At 40.0% G+C, this 7,211-nt stretch overlaps 1 protein-coding gene across 1 annotated transcript in view; it reads left to right on the top strand.

Annotated features, from left to right (window-relative positions):
• Nucleotides 1–7,211, top strand: part of VKORC1L1 (vitamin K epoxide reductase complex subunit 1L1) — a 59,745-nt gene that overhangs the window by 46,645 nt on the left and 5,889 nt on the right. The window lies entirely within an intron of this gene.

The following is a 7,211-nucleotide window of genomic DNA, read 5'->3' as shown; positions in this document are numbered from 1 at the left end:
GTAGGGAAGAGATTGGAAGTCTTAGGATGACAGCTGTGCAGCAAGCCCAGAGAGGAGCCAGCCCAAATCAAGTCCTCTAGAGTGGATCAGGAAGGTCAAGGGTTACAGGGGAAAAAATGCAATTCATAGATTTTTTTAAAAATTATTTATTTATTTATTCATTTATTTATTTATGGCTGCGTTGGGTCTTTGTTGCTGTGTGCGGGCTTTCTCTAGTTGCGGTGAGTGGGGGCTACTCTTCGTTGTGGTGCGCAGGCTTCTCATTGCGGTGGCTTCTCGTTGCGGAGCATGGGCTCTAGGCTCGCAGGCTTCAGTAGTTGTGGTGCACAGGCTCAGTAGTTGTGGCTTGTGGGCTCTAGAGCGCAGGCTCAGTAGTTGTGGGGCACAGGCTTAGTTGCTCCATGGCACGTGATATCTTCCCGGACCAGGGCTCAAACCCTTGTCCCCTGCGTTGGCAGGCGGATTCTTAACTACTGCGCCACCAGGGAAGTCCTTACATATATTTATAAGTGAAAATAATTTTTTTTTTTTTGGCCATGCCGCACGGCATGTAGGATTGGGATCTTAGTTCCCCAACCAGGAGCGAATATTTTTAAGTGGTATGTGTAAGCAAGCATCTCAACAAATTCTTCCTCAGAGTAAGGAAAATACCAGGGGAACTCCTATATCCTTATTCACTTCTTCTCTTTACTAACTTTGTATTCCTGAATTTTTTTTTTTTTTTTTTTTTTTTTTATTTGATGGTTCCGTAGAGAAAGACTGTTGTGGCCTCTCCCATTGTGGAGCACAGGCTCCGGACGCGCAGGCTTAGCGGCCACGGCTCGCGGCCCCAGCCGCTCCACGGCACGTGGGATCTTCCCGGACTGGGGCACGAACCCGTGTCCCTTGCATCGGCAGGTGGATTCTCAACCACTGCGCCACCAGGGAAGCCCCAAAGTTTATTTTCTTGTGATGAGAACTTTCAAGATCCACTTACCTAGTAGCTACTTGCAAATATACAATACAGTATTCTTAACTGTAGTCACCATACTATACATTATATCCCCAGGGCTTATTCATTTTGTAACTGGAAATTTGTACCTTTTGACTCTCTTTACCAGTTTTGCCCTGAGGCAACCACCAATCTGTTCTCTATATCCATGAGCTCAGTTTTTTTGTTCATTTGTTATTTGTTGTTTTTTTAGGTCCCACATATAAGTGAGATCATATGGTATTTTTCTTTTTCTGTGTGACTTATTTCATTTAGCATAATGCCCTCAAGGTCCATCCATGTTGTTGCAAATGGCAAGCTTTTATTCTTTTTTATGGCTGCATAATATTCTATTATATATATATATATATATATATATATTATAACACACACACACACACACACACACACACACAGCCAGCACATTTCCTTTATCCATTCACCCATTGATGGACATTTAGGTTGTTTCCATGCCTTGCCTATTGTAAATAATGTTACAGTGAACATAATACACATCTTTTCCAGTTAGTGTTTTTGTTTTCTTTGGATAAAAACCCAGTAGTGGAATTGCTGGATCATGTAGTAACTCTATTTTTAGTTGTTTGAGGAACCTCCATACTGTTTGCCGTAGTGGCTGCACCAATTAACATTCCCGCCAACAATGTACAAGGGTTCTCTTTTCTCCACATCCTCACCAACGCTTATTTCTTGTCTTTTTGATAGTAGCCACTCTAACAGGTATGAGGTGTTATCTCATTGTGGTTTTGATTTACATTTCCCTGATGACTAGTGATGTTGAATACCTTTTCATGTACTTGTTAGCCATCTATGTCTTCTTTGGAAAAATGTCTATTTAGTTTCTCTGCCCATTTTTAAAATCAGATTGTTTGGGTTTTTTGCTGTTGCATTGTATGAGTTCTTGATATATTTTGGGTACTAACCCTTTATCAGATATATGATTTGCAAATATTTTCTCCCATTCAGTAGATTGCCTTTTCATTTTGTTGATGGTTCCTTTTGCCCTGCAGCAGCTTTTTATTTTTTATTTTTTGTGGTATGCAGGCCTCTCACTGCTGTGGCCTCTCCCGTTGCGGAGCACAGGCTCCGGACGCGCAGGCCCAGCTGCCATGGCCCACAGGCCCAGCCGCTCCATGGCATGTGGGATCCTCCCGAACCGGGGCACGAACCTGCGTCCCCTGCATCGGCAGGCGGACTCTCAACCACTGCGCCACCAGGGGAGCCCTGCAGCAGCTTTTTAGTTTGATGTAATCCTACTTGTTTATTTTTGTTTTTGTTGCCTTTGCTTTTGTTGTTAAATCCAAAAAATCATTGCCTAGACTAATGTCAGGGAGCTTACTGCCTATGTTTTCTTCTAGGAGTATTATGGTTTCAGTTCTTACATTCAGGTCTTTAATCCATTTTGAGCTAATTTTTGTGTATGGTGTATATAGTGGTCTAGTTTCATTCTTTTGATGTGGCTGTCCAGTTTTCCTAGCACCATTTATTGAAGAGATTATCCTTTCCCCATTTTATATTCTTGGCTCCTTTATCATAAATTAATTTACCCTATATATGGGGGTTTATTTCTGAGCTCTCAATTCTGTTCCATTGATCTATGTGTCTCTTTTTATGCCACTGCCATACTGATTTGAATGCTGTAGCTTTGTAGTATAGTTGAAAATCAGAGACTGTGATGCTTCCAGCTTTGTTCTTCTTTCTCGACATTGCTTTGGCTCTTCAGGGTCTTTTGTGATTTCACAAAAATTTTAGGATTGTTGTTCTGTTTCTACTTTATCTCACCCCAGTTTTTAAAATTTTGTCTGACCTGTGATTTGTTTTTTGTTGGGGGGGGGGGGAGAATTGGTCAAAAGCAGTGATTTTTCAAACTTTTTGATATCAGAACCCCTTTATATCTTTAATAATTATTGAATACCCCTAAAAGGTTTTGTTTGTGTGGGTTATATCTTTGTGGGGTTTATTTATTTAAATATTTATTTTTAAAATTTTTGGCTGTGTTGGGTCTTCGTTGCTGTGCACGGGCTTTCTCTAGTTGTGGTGAGTGGGGGCTACTCTTCGTTGTGGTGTGTGGGCTTCTCATTGTGGTGGCTTCTCTTTGTTGCAGAGCACGGGCTTCAGTAGTTGTGGTGCATGGGCTCAGTAGTTGTGGCTCACGGGCTCTAGAGCGCAGGCTCAGCAGTTGTGGCACACAGGCTTAGTTGCTCCGCTGCATGTGGGATCTTTCCGGTCCAGGGATCGAACCCATGTCCCCTGCGTTGGCAGGCAGATTCTTAACCACTGCACCAGCAGGGAAGCCCCTATATTTTTGGTATTTACTGTATTAGAAGTTACAAGCTGAGAAATTATTTAAATATGTATTCATTCATTGAAACGTAATAAACCCATTACATGTTAACAAAATATTTTCATGAATAATAACTTTTTCCAAACACACACACACAGAATAGTGGAAAGACTTGGCTAGTTTCTCTTATTGCAAATCTCTTTAAAGCCTGCCATAAGATAAGACTGTTGGATTCTCACATCAGCTCCTATATTCAGTCTATTGCATTATCACATGTGATGCATGTAGCCTTTGGAAAACTCCCCTATACACTTATGAGAGAATGATAATGAAGGAGGCAAAGAATGTCTTAGATTTACCCTCAGGGACCTAGGATACCCAAGTTGGAGAGCAATTGGTTTTAAGATTTGTTGTTTCTGGCAAAATTAGGAGTGTTTAGAAACCTTTCAACAATTTCTCATAATACGTAGGGAAGAGGTATGGGTTTTTTATGCACCCAAATACAGAATATCCAAGGAAGTTACTATTTGGGTCAAAGATGAACCTTTTTTTAGAGTCAGAGATTAAAGAGAAGTTCTCATTTGCATAATCACTTCATTGATGTTATTCAATAGTATACCGAAGCAAAATGAACATCTGTATAAGTAGTACTTTAAGAAAACATTTCTTTTTGCTCCGTTGGTTAATATCCCATCTTGTTCCGTAAAGTACTTGGGGCAACTCTGCAGATAATTAGTAGAATAGAGTTTTGAATATAGATGGGACAAGAAGAAAAAGGTTAGAAACTAAGATAAAGCCAAGCATAAAGTTAGCACATAAAATTTATTTCATACACTTTTGTTTTGTTTTGTTTTGTTTTTTTGCGGTACGCGGGCCTCTCACTGTTGTGGCCTCTCCCGTTGCGGAGCGGACGCGCAGGCTCAGCTGCCATGGCTCACGGGCCCATCCGCTCCACGGCATGTGGGATCTTCCCGGACTGGGGCACGAACCCGTGTCCCCTGCATCGGCAGGCGGACTCTCAACCACTGCGCCACCAGGGAAGCCCCATACACTTTTGTATAGCTTTTAGAAGTGGGAGAAAACCACAGTATTTTCAAATGTTCCAACTTGAAAAAAAGATTCACTAAGTGTTTTTAATAATTACTCACACCATGCTTAGCAATTGTGAAGTATAGTGTCATTTATGAAAATCTGCTCTTATTCACCTTTCCTAGGAAAATAATCTTATGTAATGCCAGTCTACTTTGCTAGTGATTTCACTTGCTAACAGTTATTCCATCAGCCTTATCAAAGTTTATTAAGCGTTATTCAACTTTATTAATTGTATTTATCAAGGAATTAAGCTATTCTGTTTGGTTGAAAGTGCTGGAATGGTAACTGCATTTTATAACTTAATGCAACGTGAGTGAAAGAGCACAGCACTGCGATCCAGGAGACCAGAGATCTAATTTTGGTTCCGAGACTGGATTCCTACAAGCCTAGGCAGCCACGTGCATCTTGCTCATGGGTGGAGAGGAGTGTGGAATGCTGGAAAGCGACTAACAATTTTATTTGGGAGATGGAAGCACTCTATAGAATGTTGAGGTGTTTTTTTGTTTTGTTTTTTTTATGAAAGGTACTTACATTCCCACTTCACACTCCTGGAATTACTTCACACTCCAGAATTACTGTACCAGGACTAGTATACCAGGATTACAATTTGTATACCAGGGTTACTCAGGTGTATGTATTTGTCAAAATTATACAGTTAAGATTTGTGCATTAAATGTATGTACATTTTACCTTAAAAAAATCTAAAAATAATCATCAGGTGGTTGGGGGTAGAGGTGGAGATAAAACAAGAAAGGCACAATTTTCGAAACTGGGTGATAGGGACCTAAGGTTATTACACTGTTCTTTTCACTTTATGTATATACATTTGAAGCTTTCCATGTCAAAATGTTTGTATTTTTTTAAAGCAACATTTTGGTCTACCATATTAGAAGGTCAAAAGATAGCATTTAAAACTGATAAATCAAGAAATAGCAGTGTAAGCATATTATTTAGAAACGTGGAAGTAAATAGAAGGGAAAAACAGTTAAAAGGTATAAAAGTGGTTGCCTATGGGGATCAGAGCTGAGTGTGGAGAGGCCTGGAGTAGGAAATATCTCTATTTTGTTTTATAAGGCTTTTAGTGTTACTTGATTTTTAAACCTTATGCATGTATTACTTTGATAAAATGATGCATTCATTCTATGGATTACTGCTTTGTTTTCAAGGAAAATATCCACATCATCATATGTGAATAATTAGGCATAGACCAATGCTTAGAATATAAAAATTCTGTTTATGTATGATAATTCTGGCACTATGCCCAGTTATTTCCATTGCCAAAGTTGGTGATTTACATTTGAATTCCTACTTCAGATGAGTAGGGTAGGGCTTCAAAGTGTGATTGCATAGTTTGTCCCTGCCCTCCTGCAGTTTGGTCTTTACACAATAGTCAAGAGTGATCATAAATAAGCTTATATTACTCTCCTGTTTAAAAGCCACTGACTGCCTTCCCATTGCAGTTAGAATAGAATTCAAACTCTTCATCATGGCCTACAAACAAGGCTATAAATTATATAAATGAGGGAACGGTGCCTCATTCTCTTGCCACTCTCCCTCATCAGTGTCAGCCTTGATGGTCTTCTTTTACACACTCATAGCTCTTTCCAGGCCTTTGTACTTGCCATTCCTCATGAGATTGGCTGCTTCAGGATTTCATTCAGGATTTAATTCCTGAAAAAGGCCTTCCCTGACCATCTAGCTGGAGTAGCTCCTTCCACCCCTCTCCGTCTAGAGCAGTGGTGCCCAGTGTGGTCCTCAGACCAGAAGCATGAGCATCACGTGGGAGCATTTTCTTTTGTTTTGTTGTTTTGTTTGGAAATGCAGTCCTCCAGACCAGCTGCAGTAAAATCTGCATTTTAACAAAACTCCAAGGTGACTGCATGCAGTTTAAAATTTTCAAAAGCTCTGATCTAGAATAACCCACCTTCTCAACTTTCCTGTCTATCTGTTAATAGTGCATCCATTTCTGAAGATAAGTTAGTCATTTACTTGTCTATTACTTTTCCCTAAATGGAATATGATCCCCACAAGGGCACCACTTTGACTTGTTCTCTCGGGACAAGTCAGCACCTGACCCACTGTCTGCACCTGGAACACACTCAATGAGTATTTGATGTGTAAAAGAATATACAAATATGATCGAGATTATTTTGTGTTCCTTGACGCATATAATTGTATAACAACAATCTTCATGGTTCTCACTTGCTTGTAAAATTGGGGTTATCTCCCAACATCATCATTATGAAGAGATTTCACTCTCTTTCTTAGACACTAAAGTCGTGTGACTAGTAAGGAATTACTTATTTATCCTTATTTTCAGGTAGTTTGTCTTCAGAACCCAAGTTTAGATTTTATTGAGTAATTTGCTACAGACTGAAAACATTTTCTTTTTGGTATTTTAAAAAGCACTTTCAGGGCTTCCTTGGTGGTGCAGTGGTTGAGAGTCCGCCTGCCGATGCAGGGGACACGGGTTCGTGCCCCGGTCCGGGAGGATCCCACGTGCCGCGGAGTGGCTGGGCCCGTGAGCCATGGCCGCTGGGCCTGTGCGTCCGGAGCCTGTGCTCCGCAGCAGGAGAGGCCACAACAGTGAGAGGCCCGCGTACCGAAAAAAAAAAAAAAAAAGCACTTTCATTCAGAGTTAAAGTTATTATCAAAGGTTTTTATCCAAAGTAAATGTTAGTTTGATATTTGTATCAAATTTTATTAAATCAGAATTTAATTTTTAATAAGAAAACAAGATTCTGAAAATGTAAAGTCAAATGCAACATTTTCAGTTAAGCTGCAAATAAAAACTGATGGAGCAAACAATGTATCAACTTTATACTCTTGAGATAAGATTCTAGGGAA

This window comes from Lipotes vexillifer, unplaced genomic scaffold (assembly GCF_000442215.2).
Source record: "Lipotes vexillifer unplaced genomic scaffold, Lipotes_vexillifer_v1.1 scaffold426, whole genome shotgun sequence".
Classification (NCBI taxonomy): Eukaryota; Metazoa; Chordata; class Mammalia; order Artiodactyla; family Lipotidae; genus Lipotes; species Lipotes vexillifer.
This window is presented reverse-complemented; position numbering and strand designations above follow the sequence as displayed.